Source organism: Aquila chrysaetos, chromosome 25, assembly GCF_900496995.4.
Source record: "Aquila chrysaetos chrysaetos chromosome 25, bAquChr1.4, whole genome shotgun sequence".
Taxonomy (NCBI): Eukaryota; Metazoa; Chordata; class Aves; order Accipitriformes; family Accipitridae; genus Aquila; species Aquila chrysaetos.
Window position 1 is genome coordinate 5,738,658 of NC_044028.1, and position 27,970 is coordinate 5,766,627.

A 27,970-nucleotide genomic window follows, 5' to 3' on the forward strand; every position below is an offset into this window, starting at 1 on the left:
GCTTTACTTGAATCCCTTGAATGTGGTAAGGACTTAGAGAGTTGCTGTTCGGTAACTCTCTCTGGGAATATTCCATCATCTGTTCTTGTTCTGTCAGTATTGTCTCAAAGATGCTACAGGTTTATTTTCTGCCTGTGAACCACTGAAGAGACGAAAAAAAGAGATAATCTTTCGTACAAGGTAGCATAGAGGTACATACTATCATGACTGTTATGTAGCTCTTGTATGGAGAATGATGACTCACTGATTCTTATAATAAAATACTCAGGGGAAGCCAGTGAAATGATTAGATTGCATGTGTAAGGGCAAGGCAGCACCTTTTCTCACACTGTGGCAGCCACTGAGCTCACAGGCAGAGGAGGTGGTGAGGGCCGAAAGCAATAAAAAGGGTTCAGGAGGAGACTGGACTGGTCACAGCAGAAAGGACCATCAAGGGCTATTAAAAACAACGATGCAATTTCTGGCTTAGAGGGCATTGGGTACATAACCTATAACTTCCACTCTTGCTCCTTCTCAGGACACGTCTTACTGGCCACCACTGGGAGCAGGATGCTGGGCTGAGCATCGTTTGGTCTATTCGGTACCCTTGTTCATACGTTCCTATGCAAAAAAACCCTCCATATTAGCCGTTTTAAAGCGGGAGAGCAGGGGATGATTTCAGACCTAGCATAATTTGATCAAGAGTAAAACTTTGCAGGACACAGTCATCTGGAGGTAGGACACATTAACGCTGACACAGTGCAGGCTGAGAAATGCTCACGCAGTCACTTGCAGAGTGAGAGCTGAGCAGTCCCAGCGGATGGTGCATGGTGCCCACTCCAGTGCAACACAACAGAAATAACAGATCCATCCCTCTTCTAATATTCATCAGCCCTCTCGGTGGGTCAGCACCTTCACTGCAACAACCCGGAGCATCCCAGAAAGAAGAATGTCCTCCAAAATGAAACTCCTGCCTGTTGGTATTTTACATATTATACTTCTTGATGCTGGGATTCAAACTAGGATGGAAGCTGGCTGGTGAGTTATCTGCAACACCAGCAGCCCCCAGCACGGTTCCTGTGTCTCCTCCCGCACTTCTCCCACCACAGCACATCCCATACACAAACACCTGAGCTCTCCTGACTTGAAATATCTAAAAGAATGGGGAGAGCACAGGAGCTGCCTGGGTTTCCAGTGCGTTGTGATGCCCCTGTTGTAAAGAACCAGAGAACTAACAGTGTGAATTTTCTAGGAAAAAATCAGCACAGCTCAGTTTACCTTTGTGATTATATTCAGCATGAAAATAAATCACTGGTGGCTGCTAGAAGAACAAATAAAAGAGCAGCTATGAGCAGGTACAACCAAAGAGATCGCTGGAGCCCTCTGGGAAAGTCAGCCTCCAGGTAAGTACTGCTTGCCTGGCACATATGGGGATCATAGAAGACTTTCCCAGACTTTCTGGGAATGAATGACTGCTGGTTAGGTCAGCCCCAGGGGCACAGGAATTGCAGTAGTTGCCTTCTCTGCCTGCTAAAGATCTTTAGGCAAAGTCCCAGGACTCAGAACTGACACAACGCAGCTGTAAAGTCAATGCAGTCTCATGCGACTGCCCACCCCCAAGCTTCCCTCCCAGCCCATGATGAAGGATCCTGGCTGCCCTGATTTAGGGATTTTTTCACTCTTAGCTTGAAACAACTGGGAAAACCTGGTCTGGGGCAGAGGAGGAGCCACACTAGGATAAGTGCCGGATCTGGAGAGGGAAGGATGTTGCTTTCTACCTTACAGGGGTTCCTACTCACTAAAGGTTGTGAGGCAGTCATATAATTCAATTCTTTCATTAATATTTTATTCAAATAATAATTTTAAAACATTTCAGCAATAAAGATGGATGCAGCGCTTGCAAAGAACATTTTTCCAAGTGAGGAATCTACACCAGAGTTTTCCTGTTTGGCGTCTCTTGCTGATTGCAAGAAACCCCCTGAAGAAATCAGTGCCTGAGCACACTGGTAAAGAGCTGGCTCAGGACTGCCAGAGCAGGGGCACTGATTGCCTTGTGATTATCCTCACCACACGGGGAAGGAGAAGTCTCATGGAGCTGCAGTGTGACCTTTGATTTTAAATGTTTTCTATGCCCAACCTTTTCCCTCTTACCTCACTGCACCCTAAGACAGCTGGTTTATATTGCAAACTGGAGGGGAAATTACCCGAGGAGACTTTATTTTTAAAAATACACATGAAATATTTCCACACCTGAAAGATCCAGGAATTAACAGCTTGTCCCCATATGCCTTACCCCTGCTTCTGTGAGTTTTTGTGATAACAGACAGATACTGTGGAGCACAAAATGCTGTGTGCACTACAGGATAAAATCACCAAACTTTAATCATTCCTTAATCAGGCAGGCGTTTCCCAGCCGCAGCGCTCTGCCAGGCTCTCTGGGTCCAACTTGCAGAGAAGCGAGCAGTCAGCACTGCTGACGGGCTGGCTCTCGCTGTCCTGGCTGCCTGGCAGCTTGGCCTTCCCCTGCCCCTGCCAGAGCTGGCTGTTCGGTGCCTGGCCAAGCTGAGTCTCTCAGCTCCGTACCTCCAAACACCAAGGACGATGTCCTCGAGCAGAGCCACCGAGGAGGATTCCCAGACTGGCTCCTGTGCTCCATGAAACAGGCTTGGCCGCAGCCTGGAGATCTGTTGCATTTGGCCGGTGCAGGCTGGGGAGATTGAACTAATCTCATTTCTAATCACTGCAGCGAGGCCGAACTTGCGGAAAGCGGCTGCGAGGATCTGCCGACCATGAGCCGGTGATGCTCCGGCGTCTCTGGGTGGCTGCATGGACATGCTGCCACCCCAGGTGCCGCATAGTCTTTGCCTTTCTTCATTTTCCACTTGATGTGTTTTCAGTCAGCCCTTGCTTTCCTCTCCTCAGCCATTCACCACGAGAATGGAGCTGCTGAATTAAAGAGCTGTATGAATGAGTCTTTAGGCAGATGTATCCCATTACCAGGTGCTCACAAGTCATGAGCTGCTATTTCTCGGTGCGAGGAAGGAAAATGTGGCAAAACATTCAGGAAATAAGCTAAAAAGTAAAAAGGGGATTGAAAGAAAATCCAGACAGTGAAATAGAACCATCTTAAGGCAATTACTGGGGAAGAAATAGAGCTGCCAAGGATATTAAAGCTGTCACACACCTGCTAATCTCTTCTGATAAAGGTCTGACTGGCTAAACTAATAACACTATTAAATCTGCAGCAATCATTACCAGAGACAGCCCAAGGATCTCACAAAGCCATGTGCCTGGAGGAAGACCATTTCCAGCACGAACGTGCACAACCAGCAGCAGGTAAGTGGTACCTGCACCTGAGATGTCAGCGTAATTGCTGAGTGGCTGTGTAACCTCCCTAATTGCCTCCCTCAGCTGAGACCTGAACCCAGATTTCCTAAGGCTCCATCCAGCACTTCTGCTTTTTCAGACTGTTATTCTGGGCTCTGGGTAGCATAGGAGAAAACAAGAAGTTCCTGCATAGCCTCGCAGTGCGGATCAGTATTTGGAGTGGGCTGGCTCATAAAGTCTCCACGAAGCATGGGATGTTCTCCTTCAAAAGCTAACGACATAACACGGCCTCTGGCAGAAATGCATCAAGAAAAAGATGTGCAATGGGAAAAGTATCAAAAATCCTCCTTCTAAATCTTCGTGGCAGGGGCAAAGCTGCAGTCCACTCCTCTGCGAGCAGGAGGAGAAACAGGCCGGGGTGGGACGAGCAGCCCCACGAGGTCCACGTGGTGACCCTGGCACATCGGGGAGAGGTGCAGAGGTACATCTATGCATCAACATGAAAGGATGATCAAGAGTTTGTGCAAAAACATTTTTGATGCCATCGCTCCAGCATGGTTCCCGAGTGCCCGGCGAGGCGGTGGGGATGGTGCCTCACCTGGGCAGGGGAGTGTGCCCAGGTTATCTGCTGCCTGAAAGCATGCAGATCCTGCTTCTCTTTCATTCCCTCTCCACAACTGTTGACTTCGGCTGTTTCTTCTTATTTATACCAGAAGGATAGTAGAGTGAACCCCACAGTGAATTAAATACTGTCAAGGTGAGGCTGCTGTCACAGCAGCTGCTGTCATTCCATTGACTTAATGGATCTACTCCTAATTTACAAGTCAGAGCTGGATCCAGCACCAGAGGCCGAGTACAAAGGTGTCATTTTTATATAGTCAAATTTACATCTGAAATAAATACCACATTAGATCTTTCCAAGAGGTCTGAGCTGCAACGTATTCATTTTTCTCCCTGCAGAAAGGTGAATTTCTCACTAATGTTTTCAGGTTACCTTCAAGTCTCAAGGTTGGATATTTTTCAGCCATCTGCTTGTTCCACACAGACCCTCAGGGGCCCAAAGAGGCAGCTGTATCCTCCAGGGAGTCCTCCAGCAATTTGCTGCAAGGAGTATTAAGCCCCTTCCTGAGGCTGCCATTTGCTGGGAACAACGCAGCAGCCTGATGATGTGCAGCCTCTTGCAGTGAAAATTAAGATAATGAGGAATAAATAGGTTTCCATCTATATGGGCTTTTCTTGTATACTTCAGAAATAAGGAATACTTACATGTAAGTGTACTCCCTAGCCAATAATGGTATAGGTATATCAAGTTCAAAACTTGGTCCCTCCAAAAATCAGTGAATATCTGTGTGACCAGCAGGCTGTGAATGGAAATTCATGGCTTAACCAATATCATGTCAAACAGGACCGACTGTGGGGAGTGAAATGGATCTACACAGACACAGGTCCCAGAAGAAAAACACATTTACAGCAGCCACATGTCCGCATCTGCAAGTACAGTGCAGGAAGGCTGTGTCGGGTGGGAAAGTCTTTGCTCTCAAGTAAAATAACAAAATACTCTTCTTGATCTCATCTCTCCAGTTCCCTTCCTGAAGTCCAGGCAGGACAGCCCCGAAGCCAGAAAGCTGCCAAAATTGTCATGGAAACAGCGAAGCTTTTCGTCAAGGCACGGTGCCAGAACTGGAAGCCAGAACTCCCAGCAACAGCAAATTCTTTCCCCAGTCTTTTGCTCCATCAAGCAAAAAGTGAAACTTGGGAAAATGGGGGGCAGCGATGGGTGCAGGGGTCTTGGCAGTGGTAACGGAGCAGCTCCCCTTCCTCCATGCCCACTGCCAAGGGAAGCCAAGAGACACTGCCAGGACACGGGGAAAGCTCCTCGCTCCAGGTTCGGTTGGCTGCAAGGGTACAATGCAACCTGACAGCAAGACCTTACATTTCTTAACTGCAGACCTGAAGCTGTTAAAAAAACACAGGCAACCAGCCACATTCTTTGCTGCCTGCTGTTGTAGCATGGAATTGTGGCTCATAACCCATAGACTCTTCTCATGTTGGCAACTGGAAGTCACTGGAGGAAATCCTCAGGGCATGGCACTTTCTGATGAAGGTCCATATCCTGCCTTGTGGGAGCAGAGTTGTGCTCTGCTGGTGAGAAGAACTCAAAAGGAGTGAGGAAGAGAAAAGTAGCATTTCATTTTTGCTGATAAGCCTGAGCGTGTTCGGTCAAGCAGCCTTTGCCCATGGGAAATGTTTTGATAGATTATTGTTGTTTTTTTTTCCCCAAGTCCTTTCTCAACTGTGAGAAAAGTTAAGCATTTTTTATTATTCTTCCTTGGCGTGCTGTGCTGGAATAAGAGAAATCTGCAAATAAAGGGTTGAGATTACGGAGTGTGACTCTGAAGGAAGAGCTGGACACAGAGCTGAAAACAGCATAGACTGTGAAGCAGCAAGAAAAAAACATAAATTAAGTAACCTTAGGTGAGCACACGTCTGTACCTCCTCTGCTAGTAGGAGCTGCTTCAAGAACCAGATAGCCAACATGGGAACTACATGAATTTGTCTTATCCTATATGCCTCTTCCCTTAGTACGTGATGGTCTGCCGTCCACCCAGGGGAAGGGGAGGACGACTGCCTTTGGCAGTCCCTGCTGTCCTTTCCATGGTCCCCTCAAATGGAAAATGCCAAACAACTCTCCCCATGCCTCCCTTGTGCCACCGCGTGAGCTGGGACTTGACTTCCCTCCTGCCATCCCCGAGGAGATGCCAGGAGTCTGATCCCACAGGCTCCACATCCCAAGGCTTTGGTCCAGGAAAGGACAGGCTGGAGCTGTACAGACTCCGTTGCAAGGACTGGGTCCTCAAAGGAAATGCTATCTGCATACATTTGAAAGCATGGTTATTTAATTTGTCCTTTCTTTGCTCCTATTTTTATTGCTAGCTGTTTAAATTATACAAATGAGGTTTTCTCTTGTCTTGTCCCCAGAGAGTCAATGCATTAAACAAAACATTAAAATATACTCATAATCACGGAAACTCTCTCATATATATTTATAATCTTTGAACTACTGGCATAAATGCAGAAGTGGTTTCTACGTGCTTATCTCTTCTCACTCCTTCTATATCCAAAATACACAGCACACAAAAGATAAACACATTCAAACTACCCAGCCATTAACACATCTGCCATCCAGAAACAAATGCAAGGACCAAATTTACAAGGAAAAGCCAGTGAAGGAGACAAACACAATTACGGTGATGTGTCTCCACCACTGTCTGATCATTAAGGACGATGATAAGAGAATTAAGTGTCATTCCAAAGACTCTGGCTACTTCGGGGCTGTTTCCAATATGAGAAGCACTAAGCAGAGAAAAAGTGTAAGGTGGAAAACCCACAGTGACCCAGGGCAAACAGGCTGGCTTGTTACCTGCGTGTGGTGCAGGAGCCCCACAGAAATAGTGGGGGGACAACCGGTAAAGAAGGCAGGAGTTAGCCCATATTTTCAATGGTTGCACCCCAAATTTTCATTTCCCATTTTCAGAGAGAAACAAGACACCAAGAGCAGCCCTCAGCCACGCTCTGCAGGAGATGGGCGGTAGGAAAGGATGGAGGTGCTCAGTACCTCTCAGCACCAGCAGATAGTCAAGCCTGGTGTATCTAATCAAGGAGCCAGCCTCTTCCTTGTGCTCCAAGCACCAAAACACAAACACACGGCTCAGCTGGGGCATCTTTGCACCCCAGGAACAGCCCCAACACTGTACAGCTTTCCTTCTAAGCTCTTTGAATTTTAAGGCAGGAGCTGCTCTCCAGCATGCTGGCTCGATAATCTGACTTATTAGGAAGCCCTCAGACTCCAGTTTCCATTTCGTACTGACGCTTTGTGCTGCTAAAGTGCCTGTTTGTAGGTGGCCAGCTGTCTGCTTGATTTGTGAGCACCCCCGAACCGCTCACAAATTCAATCAACCACCCTCACGGGAATCACTCCCACAGCCGCACAAAATTCGAGGGACGTTACAAGGAATGGCCAGTCATGAAAAGCTGACCTTCAGCATCAATAACTAATGTTGCTAAAGCTGACTCCTTAGATGTCAGGAAAACTGACTGCTGCTCCCCGTAAGATGCATTAATGCCAAGTGCACCTTGAGCGTATATTAGTAATAAGTTACTCTAGGTACCTCTCAGTTTCTTCAATCAAAAAGCTATCACCCTCCTCCCTTCCCCATGGCAACCAGGGTTTAGTAATCACCTCATCACCTATTCCAAATTGAGCCTGAAATACATGTTCCCAAAGACTGAAAGCTCCAGTCTTTATTAAACTGCAAATATTTGTTACTCGCTCAGACAAAGCATCTTCCAGTCTGCATGTGGATAAATGTTCCCTTCTCTGATTTGAAGTATGGTGGGATGGGAAGGGCAGAGAATGTAAATATTTAAACAGCCTGCTAAAGGAAAGCCATGCTTTGAGACCCAGAAAACCCAAATGCTCCACAGGTGAAACTTCCAACAAAAAAGCCAACAAAGGATCAGAAATGAAGTATTGTGTTTTGGCCACAGGGAAGCCTTCTCTCATATCTTCTTTTCTGCCTTTTGCAGACAAGCTGACAGCCTGAATTATCAAAGCATTTGTGCTACACAGAAGGTATTCTCATTCTGGGGCTGATGCAGCAGAAGATATCTAAGCCAGAAATGGAGGTCACCATTTGTTTCTTTGCTGTCAGCTCTGGTTACAAGAAATTAGCTGCTATGACTTCCAGCCTGGCCAGAGATAAAACCAACGGTGAATCTCTCAGCGGCTGCAAATATGCTGCTAAGGAGTCTGAAAATGGAGACCTAAGACTCTCGTCAAGATGTGACCGAGGATGCTGAGCACTCACTCACAACATTGCTTCTCCAGAACCACTTGCTTCATAGAGTTTTTCTAACAGTAGCTTCTGGCCCAATACAAAATCTGAGCACTGAATTTTACTCAAAAACCATGAAAAGCCAGTGAAATTATAGAAATTTAAAAATGAATGATCACAATTTGGCCTTTTTTTCTAAATATTTATACTGTAAAAATGATGCTAATTAGATGGCCTGAGGAAAATAGGGATCATTTAAAGGTATAAATGCCTTCTGGGGTCATATTCAAGACCTGGGGAAAAATCTCTTTATAGAGGGGGAAGGAAGGAATTCTGCTGGGTCATGACATGTGCAGTCCTTGAAGCAAACATAAATAGCCTCCGATAAGAACCCGCTCGAACAAATGCACTACATGGTGGCACCATCTACTGGGTGTCAACAGAAAGAGCTGAGAAGTGGAGGAATTGAAATCGGAATCATTTGTGGTATCGGACAGACACAAGTGAATGCAGAACAGGGTCGGACTGTAACGTTGGACTGTTGATGTGCAAGATGCACAAAAGCATCTGCAAAATCCAGAAGAGCTACTGGCTCCATCTCACAGAGTCTTCTGCAAACAGGTGAGAGACCCTCTTCCACAGGCTCTTTCTTTCTGTAGTCTTCAAATAAAATAGCAAAGTAGGATACATGTATTTTCTTTCCGGTGAGAACACATGAACAGCATGCTAGCTTTTAACTAGGAAATGCTGCATGCACATTTCTCCTCCTACATCCAAGAAATATAAACCTAAATCCAACAGAAATGTTAGGTAACTGCTTTTGAACTAGTTCTCTTTCAATCCACACATTGGAAAGGGTGAGGAGCCAATTCAGAAGAAGGGTTTAAATTAAAGCATACAGTATACACAACACCTTTATAAAAGCCTCCGTGCTGGACTCGCCCTCAGTTGATGTCACTGGCTTCCAACCTGCCTAATCCTTGTGCTCTTTGGTGGCTCCAGGCCTCATCTTTGGCAGGCATGAAAGCACCCAGCCCCTCCACCATGTCATAGAGGTGGCCACCCATGCCCTTGCTGCCCCACATCCCCAAGGTAAGCATGGATTTCCAACAAAAGTCCTCCTCCCAAGCCCTGATCTCCCAGGCATTCCAGCTCTGCAGGGCATGGAATTCACCTCTGCTCTCTTCAAAAGCAGCTTCATCAATAGAAGTAGACCTCACAGTATTCTTATCAAGAATGCAGAGCCTTAATCTTTTCCTTCCAGGTTTCATAGACTATATAAAGATTTCCCAAACACTCGCACCTTGCTCCTAGAGAATTATGCACTGTGCTAGTCGTTGAGTAAGGTAAAGTTAGAAGCAATCGTAACAAGAAGATGCCAGTTTGGTATAGTCCTCTGTTAAATTGCTTGACGCTAATCCAAGTTTTTCACAAGACTGCTTTCGGGTATATGCCTGGAACGTTTGATATCTGCATTTAATCTCCACCATCACAGATTCTGTGGCTCTTGAAGAAGTAATAAACTTCTCCATGACATAGTTGGTCCAGAGATCCTTAAGATGATATGAAATGAATAGGAAGTCATGCATTTTCCTAGGTCTGCTGCTCCAATGCGATACCTCATTAGACTACTGAGGAGCTATTAGTACTTTTATGACCAGGTCTCCATGGCAGTTGGGCATGTCACTGTGCCCTAGAGACACTCGTGTCCTGAAAGTGAATTCTGGGATATCTTAAATGGTGGTTCATTGTATTTTGTCTTGTTCCATCTCCGTAGGAAACAGCCCAGGATTCCTAGCCCATCCCTAAATTGTACCATGCAGCCATTCTGTAAGCAACCCAATTTAACAAGTAATGTCAAATTAAAAATCAGCTTGAAAAGAATCCAGCATTAAAATTACTGAGTCTCTGGACTCTACAAAGAAAGGCCATTAAATTTAATTCCCATGTTTCTGTAACATATCTCAGATAGACAAATTGAGAGGGTTTTTTTTTAGAATTCAGCTTTGAAATCTAGTTGATGCCTCAGCAGAATTGCTGCCCTGCATCCCACGCCTGCTCACATCAAGACTACAGCACTGCATCTCAAGGAAAAAAAGGGGATTTCCACAGGGATTTGTGATGAAACAGGATACAAGTTGTTGATGGTCTTTATGATGACCTGATGAGATACTGGAATCTTCGTTCCATATAAGTGGAACTTAAATTATTTATAGGTGAGCTACTTCAACCACCAATTTTTGCAAGGCGTGAGAAAAGTCTGGATTTCACCACATTTTCCAGCTGGAGAGAAAACAATTTGGAAAAGATTTTCTGATGGTGATTTTGAACTGTAGCTTCCTCCCCATGCACCAGCTTGGTGTCTTTCACAGGTCAGAGACATGGATTTTGTTACTTACATCAACTTTCATTTATGGGGAGAAAGGCCTTGTCTTTGCTCTGACCTAGGCTCCCCCGATACCTGAGCTTTTAAAGCAAACAGAAAAACTGGATTTTGTATGAGCTTAAAACTTGCAAAATAATTTAAAAAAAAACCGTGTGTAGCAATGGTTCTATTTTTGTTCCAGCCATTGATGATGACCATGTTCTGTAATTTTTTATTTCTATTTTTAAGACCATCAGGATACTACTTGAGATGATTCGTGTGTCTGCTACAGTGATATTTTTGTACTTTGCTTTTAAGATAAATAGATAGGGGTAAGCTGAACTCCACCGACCTGCATTTTGCAGACTAGAGGAATATAAAGAAGGGGCTTGTGAAAACACTTGCCAAGGATGCTGTTTATCAGTTGCTGCAGAACCACAACAGAACACGGTTTAGTGACATATACTTTATAATACCAATCGATAAAGTAATTGAAATATTTCAGGTACTTCTTTCAGGTTTTTCTTTTCATTAGAAAGGAATATTAGACTTTAAACATATTCTTTCAAAACACTTGAGAGTTGCAGCTTTTTTAAAAATGATACAAAGCCCTGAGCCTTCTCCTGTCTTTTCTCAGCCCCTTTGTACGTCTCAGGTTTGTTAGAGCATAGTCCACTTAGAAGCCATTAGTCACCTATTGGCATATTTAGGATAAAAGCTAACAGCTTTGAAAATCTGATCCTTGTGAGCACAAAGTGTTTGGTCGTATCGGGTGCATGCAGCACCAGATTACCTGGCAGCACAAATACAACGCAGCAGAAGAACACGCACGCGATTGCCCATCCTTGCTGTTGAACTAGCCACAGCGCCCAATGCCGTGATGATGCTAGCTAATGCCAGAGTTGGGCAGCCTGGTCCCCCGGACAGAAAAGCACCCAGTTTGGGTGCCTGTCTCTCCAGGAACATCCTCCAGATGCAGGCAGGATGCTTGTGGGAGGCTTCTTTAGGACAGGACTTTCTCTCCTAAGTCAGCTCCTGGCTAGGAAAAGCACCAAGCCATTGCCCAGGCACTGTGATGTTTGCTCCTCAGCAGTTTCCAAGTGCCATTTTAAGGCTGCATCTCATAGCAGCAGGAATTTACCTCTGACAGTGGCTCTCCAAGTCCCCCTTTCCCAGTGAAACCTGGTGATGGTGAGAGATCCCAAATCCCCATGCCAGAAGTGGCTGTATGTGCTGCTCATGCCTTGGCTATAGGACACATGGCAAATGAAAGAGCTGACTAATGGACAAATAGGATGCTCTGGCAGGCTGTGCTTATTTTTTATTCTTAAGCTCCATCTCTATCTTCTGCCTCCTCACCCTTTCCACCAACAGGGCATTTCTCCATTATCTGCAAACTGTCATAGCAATGAGAGAGAGAGAGAAACCATCATGGTTCTGGCTTCCCAGCTAGTATTATTTGCCTTCCAGGAAGACAGGGAGTTTGTTCTGGTATTGGGTCTGTCTGGGTCAGTAGTGTCGTTGCTCTCCCTTGCTATTTGACAAATATCCTGCCTGCTACACACAGACAGGACTCGCCCATCACCAGCATCTCTTCAAGCATCTCCTGTGCAGCAGGGGAACAGCAGTGAGGTGCTCTTGGCCAGTTGAAAACAAGGCAGAGGGCTTCCTCTTCAGAGCTTCAGCCCCACCATCAGCTCCAGATCTACAACACACTTGGAGAGCAGGCGCGAGCTGCTGTCTGAAGGATGAGGGAACCAAGACAGACCCAGACCAATGACTGGTGCAACTTGTTTCCTTGCCTGATGTTCTCCCAGCTCTTTCCTGTCCTTTCTGCCATTTCTGTTCACATCCAACTCTACCGCCCTTTGTTCTACTCATCCCCCAGGTCAGCAGGTCTTTGCTCCTCTGCTTTCTTCACACTTTCCACCACTGCCTTTTCAGAGATGCAACAGGAATGACAGCAGTGGAACAATTTAAGATTTTGAGGTTTGCTGTCAGAAATGAGATACCAATAAGCGCTGTTGGCTACCAATGAGTCTCTCCCACAGAATTCCCAAAATCTAGGCTCCTGCATCACTTTGTCCTCCTAAAATATTTATGCTCTCCTAAAAAAAGTCATCCCCGGTGCTTTTACCTCCGCAAGGCCCTAGCTTTGCCCACAGCAGGCTGCCGGCTGAGATTTCCCAGCCGGGCACTAGGTGGCAAAACATCCCGAGAAAGGGAATTTCCTATCTCGGCCCCTTCGGAAGGGGCTGTGGGAGCTTTGGGGTGTTTTTCAAACGCAGCTGAAAATGCAGAATTTGCAAGTCTAAATGCATAGAGCCCCACAGAGACACGAATTAATTTGTATTCCCATCCTACCTTCAGGTGGAGGTATTTGCGTACGAGCGTCTAAAGCTGTTTCCTTTGCCGCTGCTCTCCCGCTGACAGATTGCGGCCATAGTGCTTCAAATATGCAAACAACGGTGCTGGATTAGAGCAGAGCCTATCTATTTACAAACATACACTGGCTCCTTGCGACGGGCACGGGAGAAGCAAACGTGCGGCATGTGGTCCATGGACATCCACAAGCTTTTTGCACGGGCAGCAGCGCCGGCCTCTCCCTTCAGCAGCTCCAAAATGAAGAACGGACCATTTTGGCAGCATGGTTCCCCCACACCTCTCCATGCCATCTTTGACTTTCCCCTCTCCTCCCCCTCCCACATCCCCTTTGGGGTGGAAAAAGTGCAGCTGCTGCGTTCACTAAGGCAAATCCCTGGGAGGGCTGGAAACCAGCCCTGGTTCAATGGTTGCTCACGGGTAAGTGGAAGATAACCTGGAGATCCGTCCCGTGGGGCACTGAGTGAGGACGCACAAACACTGTTGCTGTGGCAATGCCACCTCTGTTTTTATGGACCTCCATCCCTTGACTGTGGGGGACAGGACCACGTGTGGAGGAGAGGACACACATCACAACCTCCCAAATCTTTCTCCTTTGCCCTGAAGGGTCCCTGGCCCCATGGATGCAGCCTGACCCTGAAGGGTTTGTCTCATGAAGGGGAGATTCCCACTGCTCCTTCTTGCATGTGCACGGGGGCCATCTGAACCACACCCCGAGCCTTACCCCAAATGCATCTCCCAACCAGATCTCTTGGTGGGAATCACGTCTCCTCTCCCCTTTGGTGCCAGAGCCTTGCCCTGGTCTGTAAAATCAGATACAGAAGATTTAGGGCCATGTAAGTGACAGGCCCCAATATTTAACCATCAGGTTACTGTGCTGCCAGGCTGAAGTCTCCTCTTCACCCCAGGACCTATACCCTTCACTTACCAGTGCGCTTACCAGATTCTGCCCTGTCCTTCCTATAGCATCCACCGCTTTGGCCAGTTGCAGGGTCCAGAGCAGGTAACTGAAAGCCACTTGCCAAAAAAAAAGCCAGGTCCTCAGCTCCTTGCCCTCAGGATTCCCTGCTGGCAAGTGCCATCTTCTTATTCCACAGTAATCAGCTCCTCGACAGGACTCGGGGACCGAGCAGCCTCAGCTCACAAAGTGGTGTCAGTAATTTCTGCCTTCCTTGCCAAAAGCTCTCCATCCCCCAGCTCTAAAACATCACACACCGTGTTTCACTGTCTGGTGGGCGGGAGCTGGAACAAACCCACAGAAACTTGACCTCACAAACTGCTTTCTCCTCTTCTTTTAGCTCGCAAGATGTCAAATTCTCACCCAGACCTCTCCTGACTCTTTGCACTTCAACAGCTCCTTTGCTCAAAGGCCCCACGGCAATTTAAGGTGCCGATTTTGCAGGTCACAGAGGCAATATTGGCCAAAAGGGGTGACACCAGGCAGGGCCCAGCTCTCCAACCCTTGATGCTCTGCACTGCCAGTAGCATCTATAAGCGAAGACATCCCCGCTGCCTCACTCCAGGGAAGCTGGACTGGAAAAACAGCAACCGAGGCCCCTATCGAGGAGGGAAAGTGGGGGGACTTGGGGGCACAGGGTGCCTGTAGCTCTATCAGGCAGGAGAGTCTCGAGTGGGCACTCTCAGCCTGCATCACACATGTCTGGTGGAGGTTTAATCCTACGCGAAGGTATCCGAAAAGGATGCTATGCCAACTCCACAGCCTGGCAAATAGAGGGGAAAATGTATTAAAAGCTACGACTTCTGAGCATGTTCTCTGTCTGGAATCTGCCTGCAAAACAACTCAAATTTCTCAAAGGGATTCATTATTCAAAACTATTTGCTGAATAATTTCTGCGAGTAATTGCAGGTCTGAAGCTTGTCTGCAAACAATTCATTAGGAGCATCCGGGCAGGCAGCTATGACTGTGCTCAGACTCCGGTCTGTTCCCTGACTGTGTGTGGATAACGCCAGAGTCGGGCGGGAAGGGTAAATAAACTTGTTTACAAAATCAGGATCTTGAAAAAAAATTAAAGAAGTTGTATCAGCTTAAAGTTACCTGCTTCCACCGATGCTTCTAGATGTAACTGTGGCTAGAATAGTCTGGCAGAGGGAACGGGGCATTGGGGGACCGGCCCTGGGCTGCCACATCCCTGCATGTGGCGTGTGGCTCTGTCCTCCAGCCGCCCCGATGTCCCCAAGGGAGCCGCAAAACTGGTCCCCAGGCAGGGAGAGGAGCAGGAGATGGGGAAGGAGGAGCTGCCCCCACCCTCCATCCTTACAGGGCCCTGAACATCAGGGAGAGAGCTGTCTGCTGGAGAAGCGTGTCGCAGAACCGCCATCCCTAGAAAATGTCACCAAGCAGCACTGACAATTCACATACACATTTGGAGAAGGAGCAGAGACTGACTGGAAGCGTTTCCACAATTCAGGGCTCAGAAAGTGCACAGTAGCACTGGGCTGGGTACCAAAGTCATCACTCAGGCTATGTTTCCTGCTGAAATCATGAAATAATAGATGTCCAATTAACTGGCAAAGCAAGATGCAAAGAGAAATATTGCTTACAGAGAACTGGCATACTGCCCATGGAGTTATAATAAGAATATTTTATTTGCCTGGGCTTTAGATAACCTATTTCTATTCTCTCTCTTGCTGCTCCTGGGGCTCCTGAGGGTATATCGGTTTCTTGGAATAACTTTTCTTCTCCAGCATTTCTAAAGTCCTCTCCCAGCTCCACCAGCTCGCATATAATCTCAAATACTGCTAGACTAAACACAGCCCTAATAGCTGGTGTTAGAGACCAGAGTATCTAACACATTCAAACTGCACAGACTGCAAAACTGAGGCTGTGGTACTCTTCAAAAGGTGCCTGTGTGGGAGCAGGGAAGGAGAACAGGGGCTAGCCTACTTCATCCTTTAAAATAGGCAGAGCAGGCAAAGTTAAAGCAGGAATAGGAAAAGAAAAAAAAAAACACCCTAGGAAAAAAATTATTTGGCAGGAAAAAAGGCTGCTTCACACTGCAGTTTCCTAAGTCAAAATAAAACCAAAGAGGTGCCAATAGGACTAGACAGCTGTCAACTTACCATCGACCTGCCCAGTAAGTTATTAAAATCCAGAGACTATTGCATGCACAAAATCTTGGGTACAGTGCTCTGGAGCTAATACAAGGCACGTACCACACATCCCTGAAAAACACAACAGGAAAGGATCCAACTGCAGCACACTAAACTACCAAATACGCATGATTTAGATTAAGGATAACTAGCATAAACTAAAACCTCTGTACAAGGTGTCCAGCAAAATAAGATTTTTAATGGGTCAATACCTCCCTACAGGCGCCACAGCAGTAACCTGATTGTTCACTTAACTTGCCATGTAACCACAGCCTGGGGTAGTAAATAACTGAAACCATTTCATTGTTGCAGCCATTAACCTAAAACGTGTTTTCTGTAATTCTCTGTATCTGTCTGGCATTTCATTTCCGAATCCTTAGAAACAACTTAGTAGTTGTAACCTCAGGAAAACTGGAGGCATCAGCAGATAAGTGACTCACTGGAGATCAGAGGGTGACCCAGTTGCAGAACTAAGAATGGAAAACCCTTCACCTTGACCTCTTAGTCATATATCCCAGCCCTTGGATACAGCTGCATTCCTGGTGCTCTCTGCTCTTGGGAAAGGCAATGCAAAGGCAGCTCCAAGACATTCACACACAGGAATTTATTTGTATTAAACTGCTATTGAAACAGCCCAGAAATGTGACCTGTCAATTCTGTTTCCTTCTTCATTCTTTTTTATTCTTAATTTTTTTTTCCTTCTTTTCTTAAAAGAAATATTTTATTCTTAAAATTCTTTTATTCTTCCTTCCAAATTTTTTATTCTTAAATCAAAATCTCTCTGCATTTGCAGAGAGAAAATTTACTGGAGAAAAACAGGAGGTATGTCCCTAATGGGAAGGGAGCCCTTAAAATCACCTGCCCGTTAATCCCTTCGCTGCTGGTGATTTACCACTCTCCTGGAGTACAAGGGTGGGTGGCTGTGTAAATGTCAAAGTGTTAAAAGCCTTGCAGCCTTCCAGCCTTCCAGCCCAAACTCGTGACAAGCCTGTGCTGCACAGCAAAAAACCCACGTTGCTGTTACGGCATCTGGCTGCCCTGCCTGTCCATCAGAAAGCAGGAGCCCGCAGGGGATGGGGCTGACCTTGCATGGGTACAAATCCCAGAGCTGACCTCCTCTGCAGCCTGGCCCGAGACCTTGCACGTGTGCTAATCTCCCTCCACGTCCCTAGCAAGGGGTGAAGGGAAAACGCTCTCTGTCCATCACCCCAGCTCTTTTCTGATTCTTTTCTTTTTGTTTCTGAAACAAGAAGCCTAAGAATTAGCACTTTCCCAGACATAGGGAATGAAGTCCCATTGACGTGAGTCAAGACACCTAAAGATTTGATGCAGCTAATCCTGGGTTTTTCTTCCCCTTCTGTGCCACAGTGTGTTTAGGAAGGCACAGAAGTTATGTGCCAGGTGGTGGCTGCATTTGCTGAAGAAGACAGCTTTACCTTCCCGTAAATTCAACCCCAGTTGCTTATGCCAATGCCATGATCCTAAAGGCAGTTTTACAGCACACGAGGCAAAACCATCTCCAGGCTAAGTGCAGAAGTAGAAATGGTATAGCTGTGATAGAGCTCCGAGCCAGAAAAATCCTGCTGAGGAGCTAATTTCAGCTCCATCACTTTTGGGATGGAGCCAGTGCCTGCCCGGCACTACGGTGCGCTCTGCAGACACAGCCGCCCACTCCGAGCTGCTCCAGAGACCTTGGAGGGATTGATGTGAGCTCGGGATTTTACTCTGTGAAGCGATGACAGAGTGAGAAGGAAAACACAGGACGCGACTGGGGAACGGAAGACGTTTCCTCTCTGACAGCACCGTTCTGGGAGCCCAGCAAAGCCCCAGTTCTCACCAGTGGAAGTCTGGTGCAGGTGCAAAAAAGCAATCAAGTAACCGAAAACACAATGAGACAGCCTTTTCCTGCCTTTTCTTGACCTCATCCTTTCTCAAACCAAACACTGCTGTTCTTTCAGGGGGGAAATATCCCCCGTTGCTTTTGACCAAACAAGAAAAGAAGAAAAACAAATCCAAATCCAGCTCATGCTATCTCTGGGTAACTGTCTAAAAAGGGCTGAGAAGAGCGATGTCTCGGCGCCACGCTGTCAAGCCTTGCAGCTGCGGGTCAGTGAGCTGCAGTAGCACAATGGCCTCACAAATGCCTTGCCAGGGTCAGGCTCATCAAGCCAAACACGTGTAGTTTCCCCATTTTTACTGGGAAGGCACTAAATGACATCCTCGAGGCAAATACGTAGTGTCTTACTCCCAGAAGGAAGAAGATCAGGAGATGAGAGAAAAACCAGGTTGTCTCCAGTGCCTTGCTCACATGTTGGTCCTTCACCAGCATATTAACTCCATCCTGATGGGATTCCTCCTGCCATTGCTCTCAGCTCCCAGTGCTACACAGGTCTACAGAACGGCCAAGAAAGGATCCTACAGAAAGACTTTGCTTTTCGACATCTGAGTGGCATCACAATCTCTCTAGTATGATAACAGGTGTGTCCAAAGCAAACACCAGCAAAACAACTGCAACAAAAATAAAGAAAATTTCAAACTCAGAGTTAAGAACAAAGCAGCCAATTGCCGTGTGTTCTCGCGCTAAACGGCATCACTGCAAGGAGCAAGTCAGAATATTTTAACCAAAATGTTCCAGCAAAGAATCTGTTTCTGGCAACTAAGCTGTATTGGAAATTTCCTTCCAATCAGCACAGCCAGAAAAAAAGCTAACACTGACAACAGCAACCTAATCTATACTGAAAGCTTTTTCCTGTATACTGGAGGAAAAAAACAAAAAAGAAAGAAAAAAACCTAAAAAACCCCAAACAACCAACCAAACGTGTCCCTAGTTGTCTTTTTAGCCTAAACGGACAAACTCAAGAGCTAGATTTCAGCTAGCATCTCAATTCCAAAGGCAAACTTTGAAAGCAGGCTGTTTTCCTATTACAAATAAAATGAAAAGCATTACTCCCAAACCTGCAGACTTTCCAAAAGTCAGGAATTGCATCCAAGCACACTGACCTTTTGCTAAGCTCTAAAAAATGTAATAAATGCAAAGTGCAACAGCATCTGGAACCTGCCTCGACATCTTGAATTCACATTCTCACTTGCTGATGAAAGACATTTTGCATCTTATTTTAAATAGATTTTCTCCCAGAAATCATGCTGTAGCCTGGAGCCATGACTGCGCTGGGGGACCTGGTCCCAATCTGACCTAGTTTTGGTACGTGAATTGGACCTCACCATGCAGCTACTCTGCCTCTACCTGGTGCTGTGGGGTAGAACAGAAACAGGGTTTGTCCTGGTCTTACAAAGGGCTTTTGTTTTCAGGCTGGCTCCTAGCACCCTCACTTGCCCCAGGAAAATCTGTGTATATGATGCAAAATCAATCTGAGAATTGCCTTGATTCAGTAGTACCTGTGGAATAATGCTACAAGTTTTACTGTCCACCATACACTATACTCTTTCTTCTGTTGCAGCTGGCAGGTCTTCGAAGGAAACCTGATGCTATTTTGAGAAGCCAAGAAATCCAGAAAGCTCAGATTTGAGGCATCTAAATGAGAAGAGGAAAAACCAACATGATCCCAATTCCATCATTTTGAAGCAGGGATTAGCTTCCAGCACCTTGTCGTGGTTTAAGCCCAGCTGGCAACAAAGCACCACGAAGCCGCTCGCTCACTCCTCCCCCCCGGCCCCGGTAGGATGAGGAGGCGAAAATATAAAGAAACACTCGTGGGTCGAGACAAGGACAGGGAGGGATCACTCACCACTTATAGGCACGGGCAAATGACAGGCTCAACTTGGGGAAAAAACAAAATCTATTGAATTTACTACCAATCAAATCAAAACAAGGATAATGGGAAATAAAACCAAATCTTAAAACACCTTTCCCCCACCCCTACCACCTTCCTGGCTCATCTTCACTCCCAAATTCTCTCCCTCCTCGTCCCCAGCGGCGCAGGGGGACGGGGAATGGAGGTTGGGGTCAGTTCATCACACGTTGTCTCTGCCGCTCCTTCGTCCTCAGGGGGAGGACTCCTCACACTCTTCCCCTGCTCCAGCATGGGGTCCCTCCCACAGGAGACAGTCCTTCATGAACTTCTCCAACGTGGGTCCTTTCCGTGGGCTGCAGTCCTTCAGGCACAGACTGCTCCAGCGCAGGCTTTCTCGTGGAGTCACAGCCATCTTTGGGGGCACCCACCTGCTCCACCGTGGACCTCCGTGGGCTGCAGGGGGACAGCCTGCCTCACCATGGTCTTCCCCACGGGCTGCTGGGGAATCTCTGCTCCGGCGCCTGGAGCACCTCATCCCCTTCTTTCCTCACTGACCTCGGTATCTGCACAGGGGTTTCCCTCACATTCCAATCTCCTCTCTGCTGCAGGTTTCTGTTCATAAATCTGTTCTCCCAGAGGCACTACCACCTTCGCTGATGGGCTCGGCCTTGGCCAGAGTCAGGTCTGACTTGGAGCCAGGGAGGCTTCTAGCAGCTTCTCATAGGAGCCACCTTGCCTGCTACCAAAACCCGACCACACAAACCCCAAACACCCCTCTCACCAGGGATTTGCTATAATCCCTGGATCCACACAGTGAAAACTGGCCAGTGTACATGGCAGCCGTGTCTGCGTGCGCTGGCTTCACTCTTTGGCTGCTAATGGTAGCTAGAACGGGAAAAAAGCAAGCAGGCTCAGGGACGTACAGCCAGAGGGATGTCCACAGCTGCTGTCAGAGCCTGACTGTCCCACACCCAACATAACACCCACTTTTGCCTGGTGGTTGCACAGCAGAAGCATCCCTGGGACACCATGGGGGCTTGCTTAGGAGAACTGAAGAACAAAACTGTGTTAACAGGGAGGAGCGACCATCCTAGAAATTACAATCCATTGCAACGTACTAATTGTAATCACAAAAATGATCCTCTGCATATAGAAAATGGAAGACCATAACTTGCATGTATTTCACCCTATCAAAAACTTATGAGTTTGTTTAAACGTTTCAAATGTGTTCACCTGCCCAAGACTGTGGATTGATTCTGACACATGACTTTACATACACACACATTCACACTCACAATATATGACACAAGTAAAGATAATCAAGAAACACAAGTCTAGGTCATCTTGACCTGATGCAAGAACCTTCATTCAGAAGACCTGCATGCCCAGACTACGAATTGATTCTGACACATGACTTTACATACACACACATTCACACTCACAATATATGACACAAGTAAAGATAATCAAGAAACACAAGTCTAGGTCATCTTGACCTGATGCAAGAACCTTCATTCAGAAGACCTGCATGCCCAGACTACTATTGGGTAGCCGCGTTATGCCAAGGTGGGTCCCCACTGTGCACAGCGTTACCCAGCACTTGGGAAATGCTTATATACACTCAGTTCATTGATTTCCCATTAGCTAAAGGTCACCGAAGGCTTTGTAAAAAGCTTTATACTCTCAGCATGATCATTCAAGGTGACAAATAGTTCTGATTTACCCAAGAGCCAAAATATACAGAGTCTGAAATCAATAAGGCATGCAAAGGCTGAGAGAGAGAAAAGCTGGAGACAGACAGAGGTGCCCAATAGCATGTGAAAGGTCATTGGCACCATCTCCCCTGCGCTTCCAACCCCCGTGGATGTTGCCCTGCTTGCAAAGCCCGACAGCTGGTGAAGCTGCAAGCCTTCCTCTCCCAGCGCAGGTAAAGAGCACCTTAGCCCACTGCTACTTTTAGTCTTCCTCTAAATGACTGCTTGTTTGGTCCAAGCCTACAAGTCCCACCACCATTCATGAAGCCACATCTGTTTCAGATAATCTGACCCCACATCGTGTATCAGAACCCCTCGGATTTTGCCCACTGTATTCTGATATGCTTTCACCACTGAATTATTCAATTATTTCTCTTTTCCTCTACTTTGGCCCCTGCTCCCGCCCCTGGAAAAGCAAACAGGGCAGGTCTCCATGCTGCAGCAGACGGCACTTGGTTTCTCAGCAGCCCCTCTTGCTCATCTCAGCATTTACACACTCCATAGCATCCCCATTTTTTTGTAGATGCCCTCAACTCCCCCCACCCTTTTTATCCTTCAGAAACGCATCCCCAGCCCTGCTCCACTCCCTACTGACCACTCTGTTGGCTGCCGCTGTCTTTTTGACACGTCTTCTTGGCTCTTCTCTGTCCCCCGCACTCCTCCCATGTTTTCCACAGAGACCTGTCCAGGGTCCAAACAAAACAAAGAGTCAATCCTGATGGCATTTTCTTCCATCCATTTTGAATTCCGGCAATGACAAAGAAATAAACACTGAAACTGCAGCTTCTCTGCCACAAAATGTGGCTTTGCCAAAGCTGCGTGTGATCCATCTGCCTGGGGGATAAAACATGGGATTCGTGAAGGCACTGCCTGGTGGGTCAGAAAAAGTCTCCCTCATTTGTTTAACACATGGTTTGGGCACGGCTAGGAGTGTTTTGATACTGGTACAGTCTGACACCCAGATTTGGCATTGTCTGAGGATGAGAACCTGAGACAAAATTACAAACCCCTTCATTAGGTGGAAAGCAAGAGCCCCGCTAACGCTTACTGCCATCTTAGCTGGCTGAGCACCCTCTGCTCAAGGATGCCCAGCATTTTCCAAGATAAAGAAAGACATTTTGTTCAGAGGGATGGCACGCTCTGTGCCTCCGCTGCATCCCGAGCTGCCTGGAAGTCAGCCAGGGACAGAGCAGGACAGCGAGCCGTGACCTCTGTGCATTTCCATAGCTGGGTTTTGCCCATGGACCCGTACAAGCCCTCGAGCTCTCTGAAGGGTACGTACTTCTTGAATCAATACAGAGTTTTCATGCCAACAGCTTCCAGACTCACCCTGTGCTAAGAAAAGTCTGGACTGAGGCAGTTTTGCATGGCTTTCATTGCCGAATGCTGCAGCCCTGTCTTCCAACACTCCCACCCAAGGCACCGTTCCTCCTGGAGACCTCCAAACCTCCTGTGGGCACAGCTCACGTTGAAGAAACAAAAAGCCCGCAGAAGGTGATTGCTTCCCATTGAATATCACAACAGCTTTCTCGAGGGACCTCAAGGGTCAGGTTTGCTCCTGAATTCACCAAGTTTTTGTTGATGGTGAGAGCCCCAACCCTTGCACCCCGCTGCCGGCAAACATTGCCCCCCGCTGCTGGCAGGGGCTGCCCTCCGGGCAGAAACAAGGCACAAAAGAGAAGCTGAGACTGCGACCCAAAGCCTCTCAAGGCAAGGAAACAAGGTCTTCAGGTGGGGCAGCTGGTTTTTCTGAGCATTAAAGAGCAGGAAAGGCCCAAGTTCAAAGAGATGCGACTCAGGGTGCCCAAACCCACAGCCAGAGGGTTTTGGTGTGGAAACTTCCCTCCCTCCTTGTCAAGGGTCAGGCTGCTAATCTCACACCTCCCTCCCGACAGGAACCAGCCGCTGCAACTTCTCCACTTATTTTTTTCTTAAGTATTTTATTTTAAGCCATCTCTGAATGAGTCAAAACCACAAAAAGCAAAGACAAAGCGGGGCCGGGAGGACACCAGGCCACCGCAGCCAGCCCCACAGGAAGGCAACACGGCACGTCAGGACACTTGAGGGGACACTGGTGGTCCTAGACACAGGGGGACAGGGCGAAGAGATGAAGGAAAAGGAGCTTCATGTCTTGCAGGGAAAAGGCAGCAGGGCCCGATTCCCAGCGCCAGCAGTGAGCCGGCAGGCAGGAGGAGGGGGGTCACTCACTTTTTAAGTGTACTCACACCCCCCCACAGTCCAGCCCTTTGCGACCCAAAGGCCGGGCACTACCTGCAACACAGGCTGCACAAATAAAAGCTCTTCTTGAGCGCGACAACCTGACTGCAGGTTTTGGTTGTGCTTTGCTCAATCGTTTCACAGGGCACCCGTGACGGGAATTGCGGCCGACAGCGGCTGTAAGAGACAGACCCCCGCTGCCGCGGGAGCCAGGCTGGGGGGAGCGGCAGCGGCATTTGTCAGAGCCCAGGAACAGAAAATGGGTTTCAGATGGGCCACTGCGGAGCGGCCACACGGCCCCGGTTCCCCCGGCGCCTCGCACAGACACAGCGACTGCAGCGAGAGGCTCGGCCAGCCCCGCCGCCCCGCCGAGCATCGCTGCCGTCCTGGCACGGGGCTCTCCCACAGCACCCACGCCAAACGCTACCCAGCTCCTGCAAGGGCAAACCTCAGCCTCCGCAGTCCAAGCTAGATCACCGATTTGATTTCATCGAGGAGAGAGCAGAAGAGCTGCATTATGTCTGCTCCAGACCCAGCGCCACCCGCTCTCCCCATCCAGCCAGGTATCGATGGCTTTATTAAATTCTGCCTTTTTTTTTTTTTTTTTTTTTCCCCTTCCTGCCCTTGACTAGAAGGTTTACAAGCAAGACCAGCGTGGGCAAGCCCTTAAATTCAAGCAACACGACTTGCTTGTAAGTCACCACACCCCGCACCCTCCCTGGCATCGTTTCGCACCACAGCCACGCAGCACCCTGCCAAGTCACCGGCTTTCCCCGCAGGCTGCCGCGAAGGTCCAGCTTACATAAGAAGGAACAAACTAGCTTTTCTTCGCCACCCTTTCAATGCTGCCATTCATCCCCTGCCCTCCATCCTCTCAGTGCCACCTTGAGGGATGCAAAACACGCAGCCAAAACACTTCATCTCACACGTTATCCCAGGGCAAATTTTTGTTGTCCATCGGTAATGGGTCTACAATTTTGTCCCCCTAAACCACAAGAGAATAAAAGGGTTAAGGCAAAAACTACTGAGATGCAGAGGTACCCATGTGTTAAGGACAGTGTACGCTGGCAAAGCCATGTCACTGCTCAAAAAGCAAAGAGCTCTGAGGCCTGACAGTCCTTCCCTGGAGGACACAGGGGCTGCAGGGCAAGGTCACACACGTCCCACCGTAGCGGTGAATCCGGTATCAAACAGAAAGGGACCCAACCTGTTCAATGGTTGTGTAAAGACTTTGGCTCCAACGCTGAGCGAGCACTAAAGCTGGTCTCAGTTCTACCCGGCTGGAAACATCTTGGTCAAACCCCGGGTTATTTTTGTATCTGTGCCTTGGTTCTGCCTTGTTAGAGGCTCCGTGCTGACTTTGGCCAAGTGGTCAGCCCCAGGGAAAAGCAAGCCAGGAGGGGAACAGGACGTAACTTTGCAGGCTGAACGTGAAATGACAAAGTCAGGTTTATTCAGACACAAATAGGCTGCTTCAAAGCATTTTTCCACCCCTTATAAAATCAGTACTAGCATCACAACCACCTACACGCCAGGATTTTTAGCCCCCTTCTGACTTCAGGCCAGCACGGATGTATACTGCCTGCCCTTTCCAATCATTCTGTCATTATTTGTCAAATACCAAATTCCAGCTCCTTTAGGAAACCAGGGAGGAAGGAAGCATGGCTGGTTGAACTCTTTGTCCTTCTCTTCCTCCTCCCCCCTCCTACTTTTACATCATCAGAACAGAGCAAGAAACCCACAAAAAATGCACATTCCTAAAGCCAGAGGCTACGTCCCAGTTCTGGCAACCCAGTGGTCTTACCACAAAGCTCAGCGCAGCCTGGATCCCTTTTGACTTCTTAACAATACATTCGCAGTGGTGGAAGGGTGGGGAAGGAGGGCTTCAAAAGAAAAGAGCAGCAAGGAACAAGCTGTTTTGAACCCAGAAGCTATCCACTGCTCCATCTGAGCTCTACTGCTCCTCCCGGCAAGTGCTTTGAAGCGTGGCAACGGGAAACAAGGAGAGAGCCAACAGCACCCAGCATGTTGGCTGGGTACGTGTCTACAAATTTTAAAATGTCTTATATGTCAGCGAAGGCTGGACTTAACGGGGTGAAGGAAGGAAAAGTATAGAAGACAGAGCCCTCAGTGGCCTTATGCCATCCATACGTTCTCCTGACTGCAGCTCTTAGGGAGGCTGATGAAGCCATTAGGACGCAGGCAGCCTGCAGGCAGCTCACTGAACCTTGCACACGGGGTGTTTTAGACCTTAGCGGGATGCAGGGCAGTATTAGCACATAATGCTGGAATTTACCCCCTTTACACACTTTTGGATGGGAAGAGAGGAGAGAAGTTGGTGTGTTCAAAGTCTCCCCTCTCTAGCCAATGTCCACAAGGGAAAGGAGGGCTTTTCCTTCTACTGCCGTTAAATTACAAGGCAGCCATAAGGAGAGGATACTTTCCCATCACGTGGAGCAGCTGCTGTGCAGGATTTGCAGCCATTTTGCACCTTTTCTGCCAATTGCACCACCAGGACCTTGCTGCCAAAAATGATGGTCACACTCTGCAACCCCTTCCTCCTCTGCTCTGGATGACTGACTGACAGCTTGTGACCTTGAAAAGATGCTCCTGGGCTCTTGCCTGGGACAAGCCATGGCCATGAATCACAGGACAACTGCGGTTGAGGAGGCAGCAGCTGGTTTGCAGGGCGAGCTGGCATCATCGGGGTACACTGGCCAAGCACTGGTCAGAGGGGCAGGAAGAGACAGGACCAGATCTAGAGGTGCAGAGGAAACAGCTGGAAGGAAGTTTGCACAGTTATCTGCGCTACGGTCCCAGCCACCCACATCTACACATACTAAATATCAATTAAATTTAAATTAAAAGAGAAAAAAATAAACACTTTGTAAAGACAAGAGATGAAAACATCCATGCTGTATCTTTGAAGAGTGAGGTGAACACCCGCTGAAGAAATGTAAATGTAGCAGGAACCAAGAGACTCCTGGGACTACTCATTACAGGAGACGAGATTTGCAACATCTTTCTGTTTTGCAGCAATTAGCTGGTAACTGGAAAAAAAACTGAGTAGATCAACATTCTTCTATTATTAGTTCTAAATAATGACTCAGACACAGGCACTTCCTTTTTCCCCAAGCTGTAAAGAGCTAAGAACCACGACCCTGATCATGGCTTCAGGCTCATTTAAACTGCAAATATCTGCAGAAATTACAGGAGAATGGTGTGAATACAATGAGAAACAAACCCTTTTTTTCAAGCATAACTACTAGCAATTACCTTTCATTTATAGGTTAAAAAGCTTGATACAGTATATTCACTAGGAAGAGCATGCAATGCCAAGAAGATGTATGTGTACAGATGTTAGGGAAGCAAGGAGAGAGAGGGGAAAAGTCACGCCTGCTGATGGCCTCAGACAGAAACAGAGTAAAAGGCCGATATAGAGAAGTCTGCCCAAAACACAAGGCTGCCTCCCAAGGTCTGACCCTGGACCTTAATCGCTGATACCATCCACAGCCCAGGGAAATAATTAAGCATTTCAACTCTTTTATAGCTGCCTGCCCAATCTGCTAAGCAGACAGTTTTTGCAAAGCAAATCAGAGAGAAAAAGAGAAGCAGATTCAGCTGATGAGACACAAAAAGTCTCTTTAAAAGCATTAATTTCCCTTGGGAAGCAGCCCACATGCTCCTAGCACAGTGGGCAACCATCACTCCTGCAGCAGGTCCTGGCAAGGCAGATGATTAAATCTGCATCCATCATTTGGTATAAACAGAAAGGCAGCGGATGAGGATGCAGCGTCACAAGCAGTAGCTGGCACTCTGAAAACAAACCAACTTTGAGTTCACCTTGACACCTGCTTATTGAAAGAAACCTTTTGGATCTTCTTCTTCCAGGGATAAGCATCTGCACACCTGCCATGTCCCCTTAAAGCATGCAGAGGAATGAGGACATAGCACCGTTCTGAAGGGCCCTGCACTGTAAGCAGCAGTGACCAGGCCACGGAGCAGCGTACCACCTCCCCGTCCTGTAACCGGCTGCGATACAGTGACCTGCATTTCTGCCTAAGCTACTGCAGTGTGAAGCCTGGATGCCAATTTCTGGACAGCACATCCATCCGAGAGCACGCTCTGCCCATCCAGGTTGGGTACAAGAACTTGAGGCACCGTCCTGGAATGGGACATGTCATGGAAGATGCTCCACACTACTTTCCAAAAAGCTGAGGTTCCTCAACCGCTGTATACCTTGGTAGA

At 47.6% G+C, this 27,970-nt stretch overlaps 1 long non-coding RNA gene across 1 annotated transcript; it reads right to left on the reverse strand.

Moving 5' to 3' along the window:
• Nucleotide 1: 1 nt before the first annotated feature.
• On the reverse strand, nucleotides 2–27,966 carry LOC115335906. Its single transcript, XR_003921576.1, has 3 exons — nucleotides 24,930–27,966; nucleotides 22,101–22,186; nucleotides 2–142 (listed from the first exon to the last, which is right to left on the reverse strand). It is a non-coding gene; the product is annotated as an uncharacterized LOC115335906 (long non-coding RNA).
• Nucleotides 27,967–27,970: the final 4 nt, after the last annotated feature.